This window comes from Pinus tabuliformis, chromosome 5_2, assembly GCF_031772625.1.
Source record: "Pinus tabuliformis cultivar Carrire ecotype Pingquan chromosome 5_2, CPIR1, whole genome shotgun sequence".
Classification (NCBI taxonomy): domain Eukaryota; kingdom Viridiplantae; phylum Streptophyta; class Pinopsida; order Pinales; family Pinaceae; genus Pinus; species Pinus tabuliformis.
The window spans coordinates 701,320,784-701,345,889 of record NC_142306.1 but is presented as its reverse complement, the minus strand read 5'-3'; the positions used below and the strand labels follow the sequence as shown (position 1 = coordinate 701,345,889).

The 25,106-nt window shown below is 35.6% G+C and overlaps 1 non-coding gene and 2 pseudogenes across 1 annotated transcript; all 3 read left to right on the top strand.

Annotated features, from left to right (window-relative positions):
* The first annotated feature begins 13,575 nt into the window (after positions 1 to 13,575).
* On the top strand, positions 13,576 to 14,503 carry LOC149161065 (origin of replication complex subunit 1-like; annotated as a pseudogene).
* On the top strand, positions 13,632 to 13,707 carry LOC149161066 (small nucleolar RNA snoR28). Its single transcript, XR_016262162.1, has one exon. It is a non-coding gene; the product is annotated as a small nucleolar RNA snoR28 (small nucleolar RNA).
* Positions 14,504 to 16,370: 1,867 nt separating the features above from the next.
* LOC149161064 (origin of replication complex subunit 1B-like) lies at positions 16,371 to 20,751 on the top strand (annotated as a pseudogene).
* The last annotated feature ends 4,355 nt before the right edge of the window (positions 20,752 to 25,106 follow it).

Below are 25,106 nucleotides of genomic sequence, written 5' to 3'. Positions count from 1 at the left end.
GGAAGGATATATTTGTTGCTTTGTATATGATAAACAAACAAAATGGGTCAAGTGGTTACCTCTAGCAAAATGGTTATATAACACTTCCTTCCATACTACAACAAAAATGACCCCATTTATGGCACTTTATAAATATCATCCACCATCCATCACATCATATTTAAGAAAAAAAATCTAAGGTTCAATCAGTGGAATATCACATTGAGCATCAACAACAACTTCTCCAACTCTTAAAGCATAAACTCAATCTAGCGCATAATTAAATGAAACAACAGGAAGATCAACATCAGAGTGAAAGAATTTTTGATGTAGGCGGTTTAGTATTTTTACGGCTACAACCATACAAACAAATTTTCGCAATCAAGCTAAGAAGGATAATAAATTATCACTCAGGTACTATGGTCCTTATAAGTTGTTGCAAAATATTGATACTATGGCATACAAATTAGAGCTTCCTGCATCTTCCCGAGTATGCCCAGTTTTCCATGTTTCATGCTTAAAGAATGTTATCAATGACAAGCTATCAGTTAAAACAATATTACCAGAACTTGATGAGGGAGGAAAAATCATATTAAGGGTTGAAGCAGTCACGAAAACAAGAACCTGACAATTGTGGAATCAATCAAGTTCAGAGTACCTCATTAAGTGGAAGAACTTACCTGTTGAAGATTCCAAATGGGAGGATGAGAATTTTATATGAATCATCTAGAACTACTCAAGCATAGAGGAAAACACTTTTTGTGATGGAGAGGGGCATGTTAGGTCCCTATAATACTAGTATATCCCCCTTATTGTTATTGTTTGGGTAGTTCCCTTATTGTTATCGTTGTGCCCCATAGAAACCCACTATTTCTATTATTGTGCCCTTACATTATTATTGTTATATAGGATCTGATTATATTGTGACCCTTTAGACTCCTACATATATACCAAGGAGGTACTTTCATTTGAATCATCCAAGAATTTTTCATTTATGTAACGTAAAGGAGGTTCCCATTCAAAGAGGATAATTTCAAGTCATTGACCTATATTTTCTTTTATTTTATGATCAGGTTGCATAACAAAATGTACCCTTGCATGATGAGACAATAGAAATATCACCTATATTTTCTTCTATACAAGGTTATTTTGATTATAGATTGCCTTCTTTAGTTGGTTATTTTATGTTATTATTATTTTTCTAAATATACTCTTAAATTGGAGGTTGGCAATTTTAATCTTGTTATTTTTGTTGAGTAGAAAATGGTTTCTATTTTCAGAAAGTTTTGGGTTTATCTTGATTCCAATGACAATGATTTTGCAAGAATTTTTATGTGTAATGTGTTTTCTTGTGCTATATTTGGACCACCATTTCAACAGTGCAATCATCAAACCAGGTGTTGATCTAAAACACTATAGACTTGGTAGATATTTTGAAATATTAATGACAACATCATAATAAATTTATTGAAAGAAATAATTACATTAAACTTTGTCAAGATCCTTTTTTTGTAATAACAGTGCTATCTGTTTTAATTTCATTTACTTTTATTGGTGGCTTTTGCATCCAATCATTTTGTGAATCTGACGAATAATTCCATTATGTTTTCCATAAAGTATCAAGGGCCCTACAATATTAAACGCTGGCTAGATCAACAAGTCAACTATTCCTAAGAGTTTATCTCACTCGAAGAAAAATATATCTAATTTGAATCTCGTTATTCTAGAAGGAATGGCCCAATAGATCTTTCTGAGAGTTCTCAATCCAATCGAAGTGATGGTAACATGGTTGATCCTTCTTGAACTAATAGAAAGTTTTTTTGTTGATAGATAAAATCCCAATAGATAGGTGGGATGATGTTGTTAAGAGATACTGAATTCATTAATGTCTCATTTCCTTATTTTATATTTTATTTTTGTCGAAGATTAATTTTGATTTTTCTCATTGCAACTAGACTTGCAAAATCCAAACAATCTTTGAGGGAAATGGTTATTTTACCTACCCAAAGAAGTGCTCTTTTCACTAGTCTTAGGAAACCTCCTTGAGGTGCATTTCTATCAATTCCTACTTCTGTAAATAGGCCAAAAATGATAATGCATATTTTGTATGTATCATGGTTGATAAGGACTTAAAATATTATGCCACATTCTTTGCTAGGTTTACTTATTTTTGGGCCACCTGGGAATAGCAAGACTATGCTAGCTAAAGTTGTTGCTGTTGGAAATAATACTGAGAGGGGGGGTGAATCAGTATTATCAAATTCTTCTAACAAATCTTCCTTATTTATACTTTGAATTATTTTTGCATATCAGTACCATAAAATAATGAGCATGAACAAGAAAAACAGATAGTCACACCAAAGAACACCAGATGTAAGGTGGAAACCCAATGTGGGTGAAAACCACCTGTTGCAATATGTCTCTATCTTCTTTCAAATTAGAAACTTCTTTTACAATGATTTTGTACTGGTGCAGTCCTTTACCAATACACAGGCTGCAACCTGCAGAGAGCTACAACTCTCTCTCGTTTTCCAGTCTTTCCTGGAAGGGAGCTACAACCCCCTACTTCTTTTCTTACAAGGATCACTTTTCATAAAGCATCAAATGATCATCAAGTACATGTAAGTTACACAGTCAACTGCAGTAACCAGATCAATAATAACAGAACTAACCCAGAACACCTTATCAACAGAAAGATTCAATCAACAGAAGATCTTAAGACAGATACGCAGTTTTTCTTTCTGTGGCCTGCGTCGCTACGCACTTCACCTTCTGCTTCCCTACGTATACTCGCAGAGAGCCTTCTGCTGCACCGCGTACACACGCACTGCTTCTTCAATCGCGCTGTGTACTGTTACTGTAGGTACGCACCCAGAGACACTATCACGCCGCGTACCATTACTGAAACCATGCACTCAAGGATACTATCACGCCACGTACTTTTGCTGTGCGTACGCACCTAAACCTTTGTCGCTCTGCGTACCCACGCAGTTCTTCTTCTTCTATTCTGCGTACTCACGCAGCTCTCCTATTTCTGCTCTGCGTACCCACGCAGCTCTCCTGTTTCTGCTCTGCGTACCCACACAGATCTCCTGTTTCTGCTCTGCGTACCCACGCACCTGTACCGTTAAACACCTGCGCACTTCTGATTAGGGCCGAATTGGCAGTCCACCAGTGTGGCACAGTTAGTCAGATGCCCAGATCTGATCATGCGCTCGAGAGATCACCCTTCACAGATTCGCTTTCAACTTCATATAGATCAAGCTTTTAAGACAATAACCCAATATTTCAGATCTTAAGATATTCAATTGCAAAGATACTTAGCCAAGTGATCTCCTTTGCTTTATATAGGCAAGTTCCTCCTAAAATCATGGATCAATACCACGAGCCAAAACCATAATAACACAAATACTGTCGGCTAAATACCAAGGGTTAAACATAAGAAACCCCACGTGTGCTTTTCTCTGCCTTGAAATGAGTGCACTGGGGGTACGCACCTCCTGAATGGCGGACCTGCGTGTCTGGCCGCGGTCCCTTCACGGTGTACCTGCGTGTACGCGTCTTCTGAACTGTTCTCCTGCGTACTTCTTAATTTTCAACATATTGAGAGCCTGATCAGAGCATTGCCACGGGTGTTGCCATCAAGTACAACATTTGAAACATAGAGCCATACCAGAAACATAATGCCAACAATCTCCCCCTTTGGACTTGATGGCAACCTCAAAAACTTCAGCTTCATTCTCCCCCTTTGACATCAAGGGCAAAGGGTTATGCTCCCCCTAAGAACATGCTCCCCCTGAATATGAACCAGATCTGCAACGAAGAACCATAATCCACCATGAAAGAGATAGAGACATATTGCAGCTACTTCCATGATCTCCTTCTGTACATCCTCCATAATGCCAACAATGCATTATATGTTCCCCCTGAACCTGTGCCATCAGTCTTCAACCAATCAGCCACCCAACACATGTACGCATATACCCCAGATGAACCATGCGTACAGCCATCAATCAGAAGAGTTTCAACAATAAGATGATGCATCAACAACCCCCAACTTTTTCCTGAGATATTCAAAAGTGTCCCTGGACAATGGTTTGGTGAGTATATCAGCAACTTGTTCCTTAGAAGGAACATACTCCAACTTGACCTTCTGTTCAAGCACTTGTTCCCGAAGAAAATGATACTTGATTGGTATGTGATTGGTTTTTGAATGCATGACAGGATTCTTTGAGATGCTGATTGCACTTGTGTTATCACATAAGATGGGGATAGGTGGTGTACAAGTGATTTGAAAATCCTGCAAAGTCTGCATCATCCAAAGGAGTTGAGTGCAACAAGATGCAGCAGCAACATATTCCGCTTCAGCTATAGACAAGGCAATCGAACTCTGTTTCTTGCTGAACCAAGATACCAGTCTGGAACCCATAAAGAATGCACCACCACTTGTGCTTTTCCTGTCATCCATGCTTCCGGCCCAATCTGCATCTGTATAAGCATGAAGTGTGAGATCTGTATCTCTAGGATACCATAAGCCATAATTTTGAGTCCCTTGAAGATATTTGAAAATTCTCTTCACTGCCTGAAGATGAGTCTCCTTTGGATTTGCCTGAAATCTTCCAACTATTCCAACTGCATGCATGATGTCCGATCGGGTACCTGTCAAATAAAGTAAACTTCCAATCATAGATCTGTAGGTTGGTTGATGTTCTGTTGCAGATTCATCATTTGCACTGAGGCTACATCCTGTGACCATGGGTGTACATACTGGTTTTGCATCTTCCATGCCATATTTCTTCAAAATCTGTTTGAGATACTTGGTTTGAGATAAAAAGATTCCTCCTTCTTTTTGTTGGATTTGCAAACCAAGGAAATATGTCAGTTCTCCCAGCAAGGACATTTCAAATTCTTTCTGCATGACCAAGGCAAAGCTTTGACTCATAGCTTCTTCATTGCTGCCAAAAATAATGTCATCTACATACACAACAAGTATTAGCAATTTGTCATTTTCAACTTTTATATAAAGATTGCTATCTGCTGATCCTTTTGAAAAACCTTGTTGTTGAAGATATTTGTCCAAACGGTAGTACCAAGCCCTTGGAGCTTGTTTGAGACCGTAGAGAGCCTTTTTCAATCTGCATACAAGATTTGGATCATTTCCAAGAATGAACCCATCTGGCTGCTCAATGTATACTTCTTCTTCCAAGTCTCCATTCAGAAAGGCTTATTTCATGTCCATTTGAAATACTTTGAAGTTTTGAAAACTTGAGAGAGCAAGGAACATTCGGATGGCCTCAAGTCTTGCAACAGGAGCAAAGGTTTCTTCAAAGTCTATTCCTTCTTGCTGCGCATACCCTTTACAAACAAGTCTGGCCTTGTTTCTAATTACTTCTCCATTTTCATTCAATTTATTTTTGAAGACCCATTTTGTTCCGATAACATTCTTATCCTTTGTTCTAGGAACCAGCTCCCAAGTGTTGTTCTTTTCGATCTGCTCAAGTTCTTCATCCATTGCTTTCACCCAACATTCATCTTTGCATGCCTCTTTCACATTTTGTGGTTCAGTAGAGGAAAGTAATGCCAAATAGCTTGAAGCTTCTGCAACTGTTCTTCTTGTTTGTACACCTGCTTCTTTCTGCCCCATAATCTGAGATTCTGGATGATTCTTTTGAACATATCTGGATGGAGTCTTTTCTTCTATTCTTGTCTGCTCCTCTGGTTCTTCTTGAGGTTCTTCTTCTTCATCATTCTGTCGTTGAGGGTAGCCTTCATCTTCTTCGATGTCTTCATGATGTACTTGCCTAGGAATGTATCCCTTCTCATCAACCACTACATCAATGCTGTCAACAATTCTGCCAAGTCTTTTATTGTAGCATTTGTATGCTTTGCTATGTGGAGAGTAACCAAGAAGAATGCCTTCATCTGCTCTAGGTTCAAGTTTTCCAAGCTGCTCATCAGTATTCTTGATATAGCATTTGCTCCCAAAGATTTTGAAGTGCTTTACCGAAGGAGTCTTACCACTCCAGAGCTCATGAGGAGTTTGAGTACTGTTCACCCGGACATTTGTCTTGTTGAGAATAACAACCGCAACATGTGCAGCTTCACCCCAGAACGTTGCAGGAGTTCCTGACTCATCAAGCATAGCACAAGCCATTTGTTGGACTGTTCTGTTCATTCTTTCCACAACTCCATTTTGCTGAGGAGTTCTAGCTGTAGAGAATTCTCTTCTTATCCCATGTTCTTCACAGAAATCGAAAAATTCATTTGAGGTAAACTCCCCACCTCTGTCGGATCTGAGGCACTTAATTTTGTGACCTGATTCATTTTCAACCAAGGCTTTGAAAGATTTGAATTTTTCGAATGCTTCATCTTTGTGCTTCATAAGTCCTAACCAGACAAACCTGGAGAAATCGTCAATGAATAATATCAAGTATTCTTCTCCTCGAGGTGTTCTTTTCCTGAATAGACCGCATGTATCTGTATGTACTAGCTCAAGAGGCATGCTAGCTGATCCTTCCTTCTCTGGAAAGTTAGTTCTGGTTTGTTTTCCAAACTGACATGATTTGCATATGGTGTTGTCAGGAATTTTGATATCTGGAAGATCGCGAACTGCCTGATATTTGCATGCTTTCCTTATTTGTGAAAAGCTTAGATGCCCCAACCTCCGATGCCATAACCAGTGCTCATCATCCTTGCTCAGATAGCATTGTTGTTGTCCTTCTTCAAATATGTACAGATTATTTGGAGTTCTTTTACCTTTGATCACTGTTTTACCTGTATCAAGATCACGAACAAGACATCCATTTGATCTGAATGTCACCTCGGTTCTTTGATCACACATCTGGCTGACACTTAGAAGATTATGCTTCAATCCATCTACACACAAAACATTTCCAGCCTTGACCTTTTCTTTTAACTGAGCAATGCCTTTTCCTTTTATAGTTGCAGGAGTATCATTTCCAAAAGAAACTTTCTTTCCTTTTTCTAGAGCAGAATATGACTCCAGTTTTTCTTTATCACCTATCATATGCTTTGAACATCCACTGTCAATGTACCATAGATTTTCCTGTCCCTCTGCATAAAATGCTATCCCACATCTTTCTGTTTGTGGTTCCTTTATTCTCCATGTTTTGGTGCTTGAGGCTTGTTCCTTTTTCTGCTGAAACCTGCTCCTGCATTCAGAATCTTCATGACCAAAGTTATTGCAAATAGAACATTCAACTTCATTTTCAAGAACCGAAAAGTTGTTGTAGGTCCTTTTTGTAATCCCGGTCATACTTCTTTGTTTTTGAGCTTCTCTCGTCATGATCGTTTTATATGCAACACATTGAGCTGCTTTGTGACCAAAGTTATGGCAAGAAAAGCATTGTCCATTGAAGAAACTTCTGCGGTTATCAAATCTACCAGCCAAATGATTGTAATTTCTATTGTCATCCATTCTTGAACCAAATTGAGAAGATTTTACCTGTGGCTGGTTGTAGCTTTTGTTCACCCTTAAGACGGATTGCCCCTGATAGTCTCTGTTTGCAATTCGTCCCTGCTTTACCTGATGGTCTCCATTGTGCTTTTGCTCATTTCTTCTTGCTGCATCAAGATAACTTTTTGAGGTGGATGCTTGAGAAGTTTCTCCATTATAGCCCAGACCTATCTTGTTTAGTGGACACCGCTGCACATTGATAATCTCATCCAAAGTTTCAGATCCTTTGACAAACTTAAGATTAATAGCTTTTGTTTTCTCAATCTCTTTTCTAAGACCAACAATTTCACCTTCTAATTTTTCAAGATGTTTTTCCTTTTCATCAATTTGAAATTGTAGAGTATCAATGATCATATTCTTTTCTTCTATACATCTCTTGAGTCTAGTAATTTCTTCATAAAGGTTATCCACATCTATAGCATCCATATAATCATCATCTTCAAATGCCATTAACAATTTATATTCATTACCTCGTTCATCTTCATCACTGTTTGATAGACCATCACTATCTTCATGAGTGTAGTAGCTTTTCTTATTTGCACTCTGTTTCTTGTTCCATCTAGCAGGTTCCTTTCCTTTATCCTTATAAGGACATTTTGCAGCATAATGACCTACTCTTCCACAAGCAAAGCATTTAAAAGGTAACTTACCTCTGAACCTTCCAGAACCCCTTTGAAGATTTCTGAAAAAATTTGATTCTTCTTCTTCTTCTTCTGTGACGTGACTTGCTTCATAATAATCTCCTTTGCCTGAAGCCTTGAAAGCAGCTTCTCTTCTGTCTGAAGGACCTCCCTTTCTCATTTCATAAGTAGTTAGAATTCCGTGAAGCTGAGACATAGTAAGAATTCATAGATTTTCCTTTTCTTCTATTGCAGACACTTTAGATTCAAACTTGGGGGACAATGATCTTAGAACTTTTTCAACCACAATAGCCTCTTTTATTTCTTCACCCAAATTTTTCATGCAATTAACAATCTCATCTACCCGAAGAAAATAATTAGCCACACTTTCATCATTATACATCCTGAGATTCTCATACTGAATCCTGAGAGTTTGAAGTTTAGCACGCTTTACCTGTTCAGCTCCTTCATAGCTCAAGACAATCTTGTCCCATATTTCTTTTGCGGATTTATATTGCATAACCTTTATGAATTCTGTTTGAGATAAGCATCCCAGCAAAGTATTGACTGCTTTAGCATTTGTTTCATATTTCTTCTTTTCGGCCGCATCTGTAGGAGTAGTTGAAGGAAAAGCGTAGCCTGTATCTATGATATCCCAAACTTCTGTACCAAGAGATTGAAGATAGGCAGTAACTCTTACCTTCCAATAATTGAAGTTTGTCCCATCAAAAATTGGTGGCCTGATTGATGCTTCCCTCTCGTAGTTGCTCATGATGAATGATCTTCCTTCAAGCGATCAAGCTTCTCCGAAGGACCTGCTCTGATACCAATTGTTGGAAATAATACTAAGAGGGGGGGTGAATCAGTATTATCAAATTCTTCTAACAAATCTTCCTTATTTATACTTTGAATTATTTTTGCATATCAGTACCATAAAATAATGAGCATGAACAAGAAAAACAGATAGTCACACCAAAGAACACCAAATGTAAGGTGGAAACCCAATGTGGGTGAAAACCACTTGCTGCAATATGTCTCTATCTTCTTTCAAATTAGAAACTTCTTTTACAATGATTTTGTACTGGTGCAGTCCTTTACCAGTACACAGGCTGCAACCTGCAGAGAGCTACAACTCTCTCTCGTTTTCCAGTCTTTCCTGGAAGGGAGCTACAACCCCCTACTTATTTTCTTACAAGGATCACTTTTCATAAAGCATCAAATGATCATCAAGTACATGTAAGTTACACAGTCAATTGCAGTAACCAGATCAACAATAACAGAACTAACCCATAACACCTTATCAACAGAAAGATTCAATCAACATAAGATCTTAAGACAGATACGCAGTTTTTCTTTCTGTGGTCTGCGTCGCTACGCACTTCACCTTCCGCTTCCCTGCATATACCCGCAGAGAGCCTTCTGCTGCACCGCGTACACACGCACTGCTTCTTCAATCGCGCTGCGTACTGTTACTGTAGGTACGCACCCAGAGACACTATCGCGCCGCGTACCATTACTGAAACCACGCACTCAAGGATACTATCGCGCCGCGTACTTTTGCTGTGCGTACGCACCTGAACCTTTGTCGCTCTGCGTACCCACGCAGTTCTTCTTCTTCTGCTCTGCGTACCCACGCAGCTCTCCTGTTTCTGCTCTGCGTACCCACGCAGCTCTCCTGTTTCTGCTCTGCGTACCCACGCAGATCTCCTGTTTCTGCTCTGCGTACCCACGCACCTGTACCGTTAAACACCTGCGCACTTCTGATTAGGGCCGAATTGGCAGTCCACCAGTGTGGCACAGTTAGTCAGATGCCCAGATCTGATCATGCGCTCGAGAGATCACCCTTCACAGATTCGCTTTCAACTTCATATAGATCAAGCTTTTAAGACAATAACCCAATATTTCAGATCTTAAGATATTCAATTGCAAAGATACTTAGCCAAGTGATCTCCTTTGCTTTATATAGGCAAGTTCCTCCTAAAATCATGGATCAATACCACGAGCCAAAACCATAATAACACAAATACCGTCGGCTAAATACCAAGGGTTAAACATAAGAAACCCCACGTGTGCTTTTCTCTGCCTTGAAATGAGTGCACTGGGGGTACGCACCTCCTGAACGGCGGACCTGCGTGTCTGGCCGCGGTCCCTTCACGGTGTACCTGCGTGTACGCGTCTTCTGAACTGTTCTCCTGCGTACTTCTTAATTTTCAACATATTGAGAGCCTGATCAGAGCATTGCCATGGGTGTTGCCATCAAGTACAACATTTGAAACATAGAGCCATACCAGAAACATAATGCCAACAGTTGCATCATAATGTGTTGCATCATAATGTACAACCATATTTTTTAGCATTGCAGTATCTTCCTTAACTTCAAAATGGGTATACCAACCTACCTACATTAGTTGATGCATGTGCAATATTAGCTGTTGTGATTTTGATCCAAGTAGATGGTCATGTCAGACAGGTTGGAAAGGGAGAGAAACTCATGAAAGATCTTTTTTGTTGTTGCAGTTGCAAGCTAGCCATCAGTTATTTTCATTGATTAGGAAAGCAGTTAGTGTTATTTTATGTTCTAAAAACTTTGATATTGACATGGTTGCAACCATGGACATCTAAATCACTAATGTAAATGCTTTACCTTTTTTAAGACATTAATCAACTCACTAATAAAAAACTCTTCATTTTCATAATTAACTTTAATTAAAGTGAATTACAAAATAGAAATGACCTTTTTGGATGACTTCCACACGCCTGGAACTATACTTGTGTGGATTTTCATATCTAATGCTACAAACATTAACGTTGCGATTTTATCATATGATATTAGTGACTATCCATGGTTGCATTGATTGTTGAACTCTTTTGTACGACCTTAATGAAAATGTATCCTTAACTTAAGCCATAGAGACACTAGAGTCATGGAAGAGGAGTTCAACAACCAATGCAACCAACATCAAGGTACAAAGGGGGCTTGGTTCTCTTGATTGAATGACAATTCATGACATAGGAGTTCAACAATCAATGCAACTAATGACAAGGCACAAAGAGGTCTTGGTGCTCTTGATTAAATGTTCTTGGTAAGTTCCATACTCACATACATGATAGATTTCAGTAGCAACATTGCAATCCTACCAACCCTAAAATCCTAAAAATTGTTAAGTTTGTTTAATTTTGAATGGGATATTAAATTGTATTTTCTCCATATGAAGTCCAACAAGGTTGGAACCATTCTCAAAAATCCTGAAACAATTAATGGTAAGGTTAAAAATTTAAGTAAAAGGAGAGAAAAGGAAATAAGAAGAATGCCAACTTTTACTTCAAGATTAATTATTAGTGTTATGTTTTGTAGGGATCTAGGGTTAGATATTTTTCTTTCGTTTTAAGTTTTTTTTTAATAAAAAAAATTAATATTCAGTGGTTTGTGTCATATGGCATCATACCAAAGTAGCCGGTTTGGTGCTTTAAGGTTGGTTTCATATAAAACCAACTAGTTCTAGTATGGAAATGGTTGGTTTTGGTATAGAATCAACCTTAAACAGTTTGAAACATGAAACTGGTTGGTTCGAGTAAGACTAGATCCAAATTGAGTTCCATTTTTAGCACCAGACCTTTAGTTATTGCAAATCTTTCTTACATGTTGCGTTTACATGGGTGATTTTCCATTCCCAATTGCATCACTTTTAAAATGATAAGGTGGCACAATTTTTAAGGACCCATGTTGCCATGTTACAAATTCGCGTTCAAGTTCCTACTCTTGTAGAAGATTTATAAGGTGAGTAATGACATGATAAGGAAATGAAGTTATATCCTTAGAACGTTCTTACTTTTGTTTCTTTGGACAAATCAGACATCACATAGAAAGGTAGCTTGAGTTGAATACTCCTCTTCACATGGGAACACTCTATCCAAAATGGTGTTTTTGAAGGTTGTAGAGAGAAAGTTGAAGATGACCTTGAGGTGTAGGGACTAAAAATGCCATCTCAAAGTGTATACTAGAAGAGGCAAGAATAATCTAAAATTTTTATATATTTTGTTGAGATTAGACATTCCATCAACACAAAACATAAGGGAGTACAAGCTAACCATTAGCTAGGAAGAACCGAATGGATGGTGGAAAAAGCTTGAAAATGAATATCAAGAGATTTGTCAAATTATTATTTGATCACAATCATGGGTTGCCAATTCCTCATTTTCCAAGAAGAATTGGTCCATCTACACTCAATCCACTTTGTTGAGAGGGACATATATACCTCTAAGTGAGGAATAGTTGGAATGCATGCATAGTATCCTTTCTCTTTGGACAAAGGTGATTGGAGTACCTATAAGGATTAGAAAAGCACGGGGTGTGGTTCTAGAGGATGCTTCATGGGTTAATGAGTAGGAGCTTACAAATGGATAATCGAAATTGGTTGGTGTGCGATTGGATGCCTATTCAAGAGGAGAATGATAGTGATAATGATAATGGGGAAGTTGATGAAGCCTATGTATCTTTGGAACACCTTGAGGAAGAGTGTAGAATAGATGTTCTTTGATGTACATTTTGAACATTTTGCAGTCATGCTTCAATACTATAATTTATCAACACAATAAAGTTAAATTTGACATTGTTGCGTGTAGAATCAATTATGATTTTGTTTGTGTATGATTTGTTTGATGTTTCTATTGTATTTTCATTTTCATTTACTATGAGAAAATTGGTTATTCATGCATTATGGTACATGTATAGTAAATCTATTTTTTGTTTATTGTATGTCTGATTACATCTTATTTCTTATATTGTTAAAAATTAATATCTGTCTCAACTAATATTTTATGTCAACATTCTCATCTTGCACATCCTTCAAAATTTGGGGGTAGCATATGGCTACACATGACTCTTGTTATTTCACCTTGTCCTTGAACCCTTTGGTAACATGATATTTAGGGTAGTGTCCAACTACATAGGAACCTTGTCTTGTCACCTTGTAGTAATAAGATATTTAGAGTAGCATTTGAAAACACATGAATATTGTCCTGTCACATTGTCCTTGAACCTTGTAGTAACAGGATATTTAGTTTTACTTGGATACAAACATGTTATTTGGGACAATTTTTAATGGAAGTCTTGATAATTTTAGGTCTTTACAGATAGATAGAAGAAACTGGAATCTCTTAAATATGGCCTTTATATTGCCTTATAACTCTATATTCATCAATTATGTGGTTATGGAACTAGGGTCACTTTTACCCTGTTGATTCTTTACACTGTAGGTTTGATATCCAAGGTTTTTGTTGTCTCTTCAGGATTAAGGTATGCATATTTATTGAACCTTATTGAATTGCATTTGTTTAGAATGCAACATATTATCTCTCTTGTTTCATGTGTAGTTATTGATTTTGATTATAAAGTTGCTTATTGGAGGATTTATTTGTGTTGTGAGTTCTATCCATTATTACTTTTCTTCTTACTCTTTTAACAAGTTTATGGAAAAATGTTGAATCTTGCATGTGTCGATGAAGTCCATCCTGAGACATTGCTATGTGAAGGGTCCCAAAGAATTTTAGAAATATATGAAGGAGATGACCTATTCTTTTGTGAGTATGAGTATGATATTCATTGGCACACTTTTAAGCGCATGACAGATGCAGATGCTAAAAAAGAGGTTAACTTCACTGAACTATCTAGAATGGTCATTTTCTTGTATTGTTGCATTGATGAATTGATAACATAAGTATGTTGATTTGCTATCATTAAGTATAAGTTTGGTGATGTAAACTTAACCCTTGTTGTAGAACAATAATATGTATCAGTTAGTGAGAATGATTGGGATTCTAGTGAGAATTTTGAGGATGATGAGGATGAAGTGTGTGAATAGAAGCATGTCAAAATAAGATCGAAAACCAAGAATCCATGTAGCCAAAAAGCTCATCTTTCTACAAAGGTTGTGGTAAAACCTATCCTCTAACATTTTACTACATAGGTATTATTTTCATTTTAGATATATTATTGATGTTCTGTAAACATAGAATGTATACAGGGGGCATATTATTGGACTAGAAAAAGTGGGTGCAAAAGATATTCCAAAAGTAAGACATCACATGAAGATTGATCTTGACAAAGAAAAGGCAACTCTTATGCTAGCTTCCTCTCCTGGATCATTGTCTTGCAGAAACAAGTATGTATGCTTGTTGGAAGAATCAATTTTTAGTGCAGCTATGATGTTAAACTATAAATTTGAAGTGCATTTCTAGCAGATAATTTGTTTACTTTATTATTCATTAGTAACTTGTTTCTTTTGTCACAAAAAGAGAAATAGACGAGATAAATTGATTTTTCACAGGAGCACTAGCTGTAGGTAACCAATGTATGGGTATATGTCTTTATATACATGGAGTTCCAGGGACTAGCAAGGGAAGTTTATCCACTATGAATAGATTGTAGTTTAATGTGTTCAAAGATCTTCAAATCTGAAAATGAGGAATGGTTATGGACTCCAAATTTCCACTTTTGATCCGGATCTTGGGGGGAGGCCCTCAACATCTAAAAAAATTGAAATTCCAGAAGAAAAGAGGAGAACACACAATAACAAAACCACAAAGAAAATTGTTTCATTAAAACAGATAATAACTGTAAAGACTACATTGTGGTGGACAATCTATCCTTTTACAAAATGCGACTTGTTACTTATAACCTTTTTTGGTCACAATACCACAGGTAAATTCCATGGGTGGGTAAATACCATGGGTGAATGTCACTTACAATACCATGGGTAAATTCCATGAGTGGATAAATACCATGGGAGGATGAATACCAAGGGTCGATGCCACTTACAATACCATGGGAAAATACCATGGGTGGATGCCACTTACAATATCATGGGTAAATTCCATGGGTGGATAAATACCATGGGTGGATGCCACTGACAATACCATAGGTAAATTCCATGGGTGAATGAATACTATGGGTAGATGTTATTTTCCATTTGGATCATTCCTCCCTCCTTAAGAAGCAATGGTTCCCATTGTGTGAAGTTACCTCCTGATAAGCCTTTGTTGAATATGAAGAGCCACTAAAGATAAGGGTTTTGTGTGGTTAACCCATAACCATGATGAACGAAGATCCGAGGATAAAGATACCCTGTAATTCTTGTGTGATGCAGGAGAATTCAACCCAAGATAAATTCATTATATTTTAGCAGACATAGGGGGTCATATGTTTTTAGGAAGTTGGATTCCTAAGTGGTGAATTAATGTAATAATTAGGTTCTTGAGTGGTTAAAATAGGAATTAATTAGAAAATGTGAGGATGTTGTAAATGCTCTCAAATTAAGGAGAACATGAGTGGTCAATAATGACAAAAGAGTTAGAAGTCAATTATAACTCTTAAGGAAATTCATGATTCGAGGAACTAGAGAGAGTTCTTAGGAATTAATTGAAGATTAGAAGTGGACATAGAGGATAGAGGACATTTAGGAGTCAGTTCAGTAGATCTAGGATTTGAACCAGAATTAGTTCAAAGAACCTTTCTGGTATAAATGTAAGCCTACGGGTACAGTGAAAGGAGGAGGCCACTGATAGTTGAAGATCAGGCCTGTGTGAGACACAGAGTCTCGGATGTAATCGTTTGTTTATTCTTATATATATAGAGGTTTATTCCTGACTGTGTCAGTGTGTGAAACGAGTATTTCATGGATGAATTACTTGTGAATTCGTAGGTTCTATAACAGGGTTGTAGGCATAATTCTAAAGGATACGCAGAGGCGCATAATGATTTAGAGGAATCATAAATGGGTCATTGAATCTGGTTGAAGATCAGAGTGAAGCTCTAGGGAGAAATAGAGAAGGGAGATTTCGCAAAAGAGTAAAGTTCAAAGGAAGTTGCGCAGTGGAAACAGTGAAGGACGAGAACCATTGAAGAACCGAACCACAGAGGGAAAAATTGAAGAAACAATGTAAAAACCAAGTAAAAAGGGATGAACGGAGAAGTGAAGTATGGTTGCACAGCAGCCGTTGGATCTTTAAGATCAACAGCTAGGATTAAGTCGCATCGGCGAAACACTATCGCATCACATCGTTTTCGTGGAGAGGAACTGGGCCTATTGAACTGCCGAACTCCAATAATGCAATAGAACCAGATCTGAAATTGTATGAAGGTGGATTTATAATCCTATCGGGTCCATGAGCCTGATCGCATTGGAGCTTTTATGTGTTGTAGCACCGGCCCTTGAATTACTCCGACTTGCGATATTGCGATGAAGTGATGCACTGATAGCCGATAATCGACGATCGGAGATCGGAGGTGTCGAAGAATGGAAATCGGCGGAGCGCTGAAGGAAGGCTTGGAAGGAGTGGACTCGACGATATTTGTGAACGTGGGTGTATAATATTTGAGATCCGGCCCAAGGGTTTATAGTGGGGTTTTCCATGTATTTCCTATGTATTCCTATATTACGTTAAAAGTGTTGTGCCGAGTATTTTAAGACTTAAGCGTTATTTAAACACTTCCGATAGTCGCATATCGGAGGGGAAGGGGTGATGAGGCATATATGGAGTGTGCCATGGAGGAGCGATACCCCGATTGCGATAAAGGTGACCTTGGGAAGTGTGTAGAGGCCGTATAAAGGCAAAAAGGTATGTTTATGCGTATATTTCCTTTGTAAACGGGTTATAAAGGATTAAGCACTGATAGGAGGATTTTATGTGTAAGTCCACTTATAAATGGGGTTTAAATATATATGCGGACTTAAGGGTTAATAAAAGGTTATGAGGAGGTTTAAAGTTCCGATAGAAGGTTTAAGTAGGGTGATTGAGTTCCGATATAAAGGAACTGAGGAATAGGCCTTAACCAGTGATGGTTGAAGACATCTTAGAGAGTTAAACACCTGGGACTGATGTGTTTATGCATTTTATATGCATATTGTGGGTGTAAGCGGGGGTAACCCTGCGTCATTGTGACCAACTATGATACTGATAGGGTGCGACCTAGAAAATGGACTTCAATAAAGTGTGGGTTTTTGGATGACCCATAACCATGAACAACAAAGATCCGATGATAGAGATACCCTATAATGCTTGTGACCAACTGTGATACTAACAATGTGTGGCCTAGCAAATCGACTTCGATGAAGTGTGGGTTTGTGGATGGCCCATAACCATGAAAAATGAAGATCTGAGGATAGAGATACCCTATAATGCTTGTGACCAACTCTGATACTAACAATGTGCAGCCTAGCAAATGGACTTCAATGACAAGGATTTTGTGTGGTTGACCCATAACCATGATGTTGACTTCTGATGAAGTAGCAGTTGCCTACATAGACTGGGGTGGGAGGGCATGTCTCCAAAGAACCTGAGACCGATGCTACTACGCTGCAACTGATGAATGTGAAGCAGGTGCCTACTAAAGCGGGGTGGGAGGGCACATCTCCAAAGGGAACTCGCTCTGAATGTTGATCCAGATTTAAAATGGGCATAACTCGTTAAATATAACTCATAATATTTATTATAACATGTTTTAGAAATAGATGACCATTCTTCATGTTCCCATGTGATTGAAATCCATACTTGGACACTATGGAAACTTAGATTCACGCTGCAACTGTTTGGTCGTCACAAAAGTTTTGAAAAAATAGTTGATTTTAAATCAGCGATATCTCCCTCATCTGAACTCTGATTCAACCAATTGGGTTTTTGAAATTGAGTGATATTTTGATAGGAGCTCAGATATACAATCATTTTTATAAAATTCTGCAAAAAAAATTGCAAAAAATGGTATGAGAGCCATCGTACACGAATTGTCGTCAGAAAAATTTCTACAACATAGCTGATTTTAAATCAGTGATATCTCCCTCATCCAGACTTTGATTCAGATGATTGTTTTTTGAATTTGGGTAATTTTTCGCAAGGAATCCATATCTGTTATTTACTTTTGTAAATTTTACACCGAACGTTTCAGATATGATCTGCAAACTCACCACCCAAAAACAAATCCTACAAAAAAATGAAAAAAGAAAAATTCTTCTTGCTTTGCCCAAGAAAGTGTTGTGTGGAGATCGTAGCACATGCATGAAGTTTGTTGAATATTGCTGCAAAAATTTGAAACTAAAATATGCATCAAACCCTCATTCCCATGGATGGGATTTAATGTCTTATATATTGGCCTGTAGGTTTTATACAACATATTTGATTGGCCCACCAGATCTTGGTCATGGTTGGTAGTTATAGGAAAACAACTATCTATATATGATATCTATTCTTAAAGAAAATGAATCCAAGTGATTATCTGATGTTTAGATTGGTCACATAATACATTTGGATTTAGTAGGTATATCAAATATAATAGATCTACTAGAGAAGTTGCTTCCATGTATAACAAGTCACGTGGGAATGAAAAAGTTATGCTTTGGCCCTTTTTCTCATTAGCAACTACAAGAAATAATTTCCAGTCATCTTAATGGAATTGATGCATTTGAAAAACATACTATTGAGTTTGCATAATGGAAAGTATGTGGATTATGAAAAGTTTCAAGAGCTTTGCCAGTTATTTGGAATTTCACATTCATTTATCTACTATAGACGCCATAAAGTGAAAAATGCATGGGATTTTATTGCAAAGGTGTCATAATTGTTGTCTTAATAAACCAAAACGGTGGAAATAATGTATTATAGCTTGTAGCAATGTCTGGGTATACTCGTCGAGCATTGGAGGACATGCTACAAAACTTGCAGAGTTCAGACTAAAACAATCCATCTCTGTTGATAATGCCACAAATGAATCTAATGCTAAAATTAGTGGCTAACAATAAATATTAAGCCTTTATTTGCTTACCATATTTCATTAACACAACCCACTTCTACTTAAGAAACACAATAAAGCATGTTATGCCTACAACTTATTATTTTTTTTTTTTATGGAAAACAATCTTAGGTTATGATAACATGGATCTTTATAATGCCTCAGGTACAATTAAAATTTTTCTAGGTATGGAAGATGTTGAAGCTGCAATACATGAAATGTTCCAAGCTCCTCATATTCAAGTATACAGGTTCGCTTTTGTTAATAAATTTTGTATAATAATTAAATGTGTTGTAAAAGTGTCAAATTTGCCAAATGATTTTTTTATTATTTATAATCATGAAATCAATGTTAATCCTTGGTTGATACTACTACACATATGATGAGGATATGCTCAAGACTAGCCAATTTTGTTTTGGTAGCAATGGTGTATGAATAATACAAAACACGAATGTCAGAAACACCTTTTGAAAAGGTTTCTTTTATGATCTACCAATGAACATATTATTTTGGCACAATATTGTTTCCCCCTGTCTAGTTTAAAAACTAAAACCTTCACTACAACATGGATATTTTGTATTTTTGTAGCTTGCAATATCCATTTCTTTCCTTTGCAGAAACAATGGAGAGTGGTGCCATGATTGGGACACAAATTTTTCTATTGGGTTAGTTTCTCTTGTCATTTTGTTCATCTTTTTCAACATCATACTGGATATATAAATATAACTAAATATCTAGAAGGTTTTGAACAAATAATACCCATTTTGCATGACATTAGATGTAATGTGCACATCTTCCCACTATGTTGGACACCATAATTTATATCTAAAAATTTCACCTTGACTTAGTAGTTGTAGGCTTGGTACATGTCAGATACTTCTTTGTGAACTAGGTTTCATAAGTAATTTGCAAAATTTACAACTCAACTTTCAAAGGTAATCAATGTTTTCCTTCTCTTACACAATGTTTAGAACTAGTGATTTTTGTCAATGTCACGTGTTCAATAAATTTAATTTATTTGCATTTCACTGGATGGGTATGGTGAATCTCATCTTGGAATTCACACCTCATGCCTTAAGTGTCTAGAAGTAATAATGGAAATATTATAGGTATAAGTAAGCGCAAGCATCAATTTTTCTATAAAAATCTCAAAAGAATATCCAATTTATTATAGTTTTCAACAAATTAGAATTGAAGTAAATGCATGTTAAATACATCTTGTTTGCAAAGAAATACTTATATATGTAAACAATGCAAAAGAAGTTGAAGATTGTAAGTATCAATAATAATCCATGTAGGATTCCATATTTTTTCTTGCGACATTTGTATTTCCACTCATGAAGAATCATTATGAATACAAATATAACACTGCATGCAACGAAGTATCCAATTAGTTTCTGTAGATAAGAGAGGCCATTTAATTAATGGAAAATGTTATTCCATATTTTTGAATACACATGAGGATTTCCTGAACTAGATAGAGAGAAATAATTACCATCATATGAATATGGCCAAACTTTCCATCAAATTAACATAACTGCTTAGCTTACTTTGGTGTTTGATTTCAGAGTGTTATGGGTGTATTAATTCCATGTTGCTACATTGGCTCAATTGAGTTGGAATGTTATACAAGTGGATGAATATTGTGGTGTTCAGGAAATTTGTAAAGATGATATGAAATTAAGGTGCCTTATTTAGGACTCGGAAGGAATTGTAAAATTTAAATTTAAGCATACAACTATGGCTTTGAATTCATTTGAAATTGGACTGTACTAGATGTATGGAAAGTAATTGAAATTTTCTTCTTTTGTCATGTCTTTTGGTAATAGTGACGATGTATCATTTCCTTGAAGGTGGACAAGAACCTTCCATGGGTTTCAAAGTTCCATGGGTGATGATGTATCTTTTTCCTTGAAGCGGGAATTGAAGAAAGAGGAGAACAATAACAATGGAGTGAAAAATGCAGAAAGAGAGAGAAATGAGAACCGGTATAGTGATACCCTTAAAGCCAATATCCTGCATGCGAAACACATATACAAAATGATGGTAAAGTCTTTAGAGTTGGAAAATTCACCTGCAATGCCTTGACAACATAATGATAATGCTTTTAAGTGATGATACAATATTTCACGTGTAAATTATAGTCCAACCAATATTAAGTTGAAAACTCATATTTTAATACTTGACATTTCATATAATATAAATTATGTCGTTGAAATTAGTTATAGTTGTTCTTGTTATTATTTAGTATTGTGATTAGCATATGTAACTTTGTATTTCCATATTAGATGAATATGCACATTGTATGGCATTTTTTAAATTTAGTCGCAAAATTATACTAATTAATTTATGTTGATTAATAATGAACACATAAAATCAATCTAAAAATACTAAATTAGTAGTTTATATTGATTAATCATGAACACAAATAAATTGAATATACAATGACTAAATTAGTCATTTATAATGATTATTAATGAAAGTAAATGAAATGAATATAAACTACTAAATATAGTCATTTATATAATGAATATAAAATTACAAAAATAAAAATAAATGGTTGTTATAAATGATAAATTTAGTAATTACAAATGACGACTAAATTTTACATATATACGACTAATAGTAACTAATTTACAATATCTTATAACACAACCAAAATTTAGTCATGTTTCTTTGGTTATTAATTGGTTTCGAATGATGATTAAAATTTTCATATATATGACTAATAGTAGCTAATTCATAGTATCTTATAACATGACCAACATTTTGGTCATTAATTGGTTTTCTCAGGTGATCATGTAGTAGTATATTTTTTGTGTATTTGATCATTAATTTTGGCAATTAATGACTAAGTCAATGACTAATTTAGTGACCAAATTTATGACTAAATATACTACCAGATGATAAAATTGAGACAACCAATTAATAATTAAGCTAAATACGACTAAAATTTGGGTGCGTTATATGATACTGTAAATTAGCCACTATTGGTCATTGATTGAAAAATGGTCATTTATATGCAAATTTTAGTTGTTTTTTAGTAATTAATTAGCCATTTTTTAGTAGTATAGAGACCAAAAAGGATGCAAAATTGGATGAAAAAATGGACGTAAATAATGGTGCAACATTTGACACATAAGTAGACACAAAAAAATGGTGCAAAAATGGGCATAAAAATAGCACAAAATTGGATGCAAATTGAGATGCAATGTTGGATGCAAAAAGTGATGCAAAACTTTGTGCAAAAACAAATGCAAAAGTGGATGTAAAAAATGGCTCAAAATTGAATGTAACATTAGACATCAAATGGGGTGCAAATTTGGAAACAAAACATAGCTTAAGATAGGGTGCAAATATAGATGCAAATTTTGATGCTCAAAAGGATGTAAAATTGGATGCAATAAATGGTGTTAAAAATGATGAAAAATTGGATGTAGCAAATGATGTAAAATATGGTTTAAAATGGATGTGAAAAAGAGGGACAAATCAAATGTAAAAGTGGACGTAAAAAATGGTCCAAAAAAAGATGCAAAAATGGATGCAAAATTTGGTACTAAATCAAATTCAACATATGGTGCAAATATAGGCACCAAATCTCATGCAAAAATAGATGCAAAAATAGGTACAAAATTAGAAGCAAAAACTTGTGTAAGACTATATGCAAAACCCAGCGTAAGACTAAATGCAAAAACCAACACAAAATGGATGCAAAATATGGTGTAAACTTGATGAAAATGATGATGTAAAAATAGAAGAAAAGAATGGCACGAAATAGGAAAAAAATGGGTCAAAAATAGATGCAAAAAATGGCACAAAAGTAGAAGCAAAACCTGTCATAAAATCAGGTGCAAATCTTGGTGCAAAATTTGACGCAAAAATTTATGCATAATATAGTGTAAAAAAGGATGAAAAATCTATTGTGAAAAAGGATGCAAAATCATGCGCAAAAAGGACGCTTTAAAACATGTACAATAGATCCAGATTTAGCATCAGGTTGATCATCCCAATTGTAAAAAAATGCACTAAATTCTAATGCTAAATCCAATGTAAATTGCTTATTTTATTGTAGTGTTAAATATTAAGAAATAAAAAAGCGCATTGATATCCATTTCCATTTCACTAATAAGAAAAGACTAAGGAGAAAAAACACATTGCCATCTATAAATCACATTTAATTGAGGAGCATGGATTAGGGTACATATTTTCACTTAGCTATCCAACAGAGATTAAGTAATAATGAAGCGCAAATAAGGAAGAATGGAGATCATGTAGATATTGATAAGGAAGAACAAATCACATAGCTATCCATTTGGATTTCAATTTGAGATGAGACTAATAAGTTAGAATAAAGTAGGTAGCTATCAATTTCCATTTCATTCATAAACATGAGAGTAAGGAAGAAGAAAGCACATGGGTAACATTTTCCATTTCATGTCACAAATGAGGAGAGACAAAGGAAGAAGAAAGAACATGGGTAACATTTTCCATTTCATGTCACAAATGAGGAGAGGCAAAGGAAGAAGAATTCAATAACTATCCATAATTCCACACCAAATAAGATCAAATCACATAACTATCCATTTCCATTTCACCAATGAGCAAAGATTAAGAAAGAACAAATCACATTGATATCCATTTCCAATTCACTAAGAAGCAAAGACCCAAGAAGATAAAAGCGCGTTGTCATATATAAATCACATTTTATTGAGGGGCATGGATTAGGGTACAACAAGGCAGATAGCTATCCAATAGAGATTACGTAATAATAGAGCATAAATAAGTAAGAATAGAGATTATGTAGAGACTAATAATGAAGAACAAATCACATAGTTATCCATTTGGATTTCAGTGTGAGTTGAGACTAATAAGTTAGAACAAATAGGTAGCTATCGATTTCCATTTCACTCATAAACATAAGAGTAAGGAAGAAAAAAGCACATAGGTATCATTTTCCATTTCATGTCACAAATGAGGAGAGACTAAGGAAAAAGAAAGCAATAAATATCCATTAATTCCACACTAAAGAAGATAAAATCACATAGCTATCCATTTCCATTTCACTAATAAGAAAAGACTAAGGAAGAAAAAAGTGCATTTCCATTTATAAATCCAATTTAATTGAGGAGCATGGATTAGGGCAAAGAAAATCAAATATATATCCAATAGAGATTAAGTAATAATAAAAGAACAATTAAGGAAGAAGATAGATCAAGTTGAGACTAATAAGGAAGAACAAATCACATACTTATCCATTTTCATTTTAGGTTGAGTTGAGACTAATAAGTTATAACAAAGCAGGTATCTATCAATTTCCATTTCATCCATAAGCATAAGAGTAAGTGAGAACAAAGAACATAGGTAGCATTTTCCATTTCATGTCACAAATGAGGAGAGACTAAGGAAGAAGAATGAAATAACTTTCCATTAATTCCACACTAAATAAGTAAAAAACACATAGCTGTCCATTTCCATTTCACCAATAAACAAAGATTAAGAAATAACAAAGCACATATATATCCATTTCCATTTCACTAATAAGAAAGGACTAAGAAAGAGGAAAGCACATTGCCATCTATAAATCACATTTATTTGAGGAGAATGGATTAGGTTAAGGAAAATAACATAGATATTCAGCAAAGATTAAGTAATAATAAGAGAACAAAACTAGAGTTAATGTCATAGCTTGGATGAGAGCCAATAACCAAAGCCACAAGTGAGAGATAGAGCCAAAACTAGAACTATAGCCAAGAGCTAGAATCAGATCCATGAGTTGGAGCCAAGGCTGAAGTTCGAGATGTAGTTAAGAACTTGAGTCAGAGCCACTTTTACTAGGTTTAAATATATTTTCATAATAGTTTTCTCAAAGGAAAGTAATTTTAGCTTACAGGTATCAAAGGGAAACCAAGTAAAGTGATAAGCTCTAATATAATTACAAAATTTCTAAAAAAGTGACACCAAGATGTAATTGCACAATTATGTTCACTGTATTTTCAAACATCTATATCCTTTATTCCAATGGATATCTAAAAAATTATCAACAATCATTCTAAGGTATTTGGAAAGATGCCTAATTGTCTTCCATATACATGATATCATGACCATGCTATTCATTTTCAACTTAGAAGTGTACCACCTAACATTATGCCTTATTAGTATCCACATGAACATAAGAGTGAGATTAAGTTTATGGTTCAAGAAATGTTAGAGGAAAGCATTATTCAACCTATATAGAGCGCTTTCTCTTCAC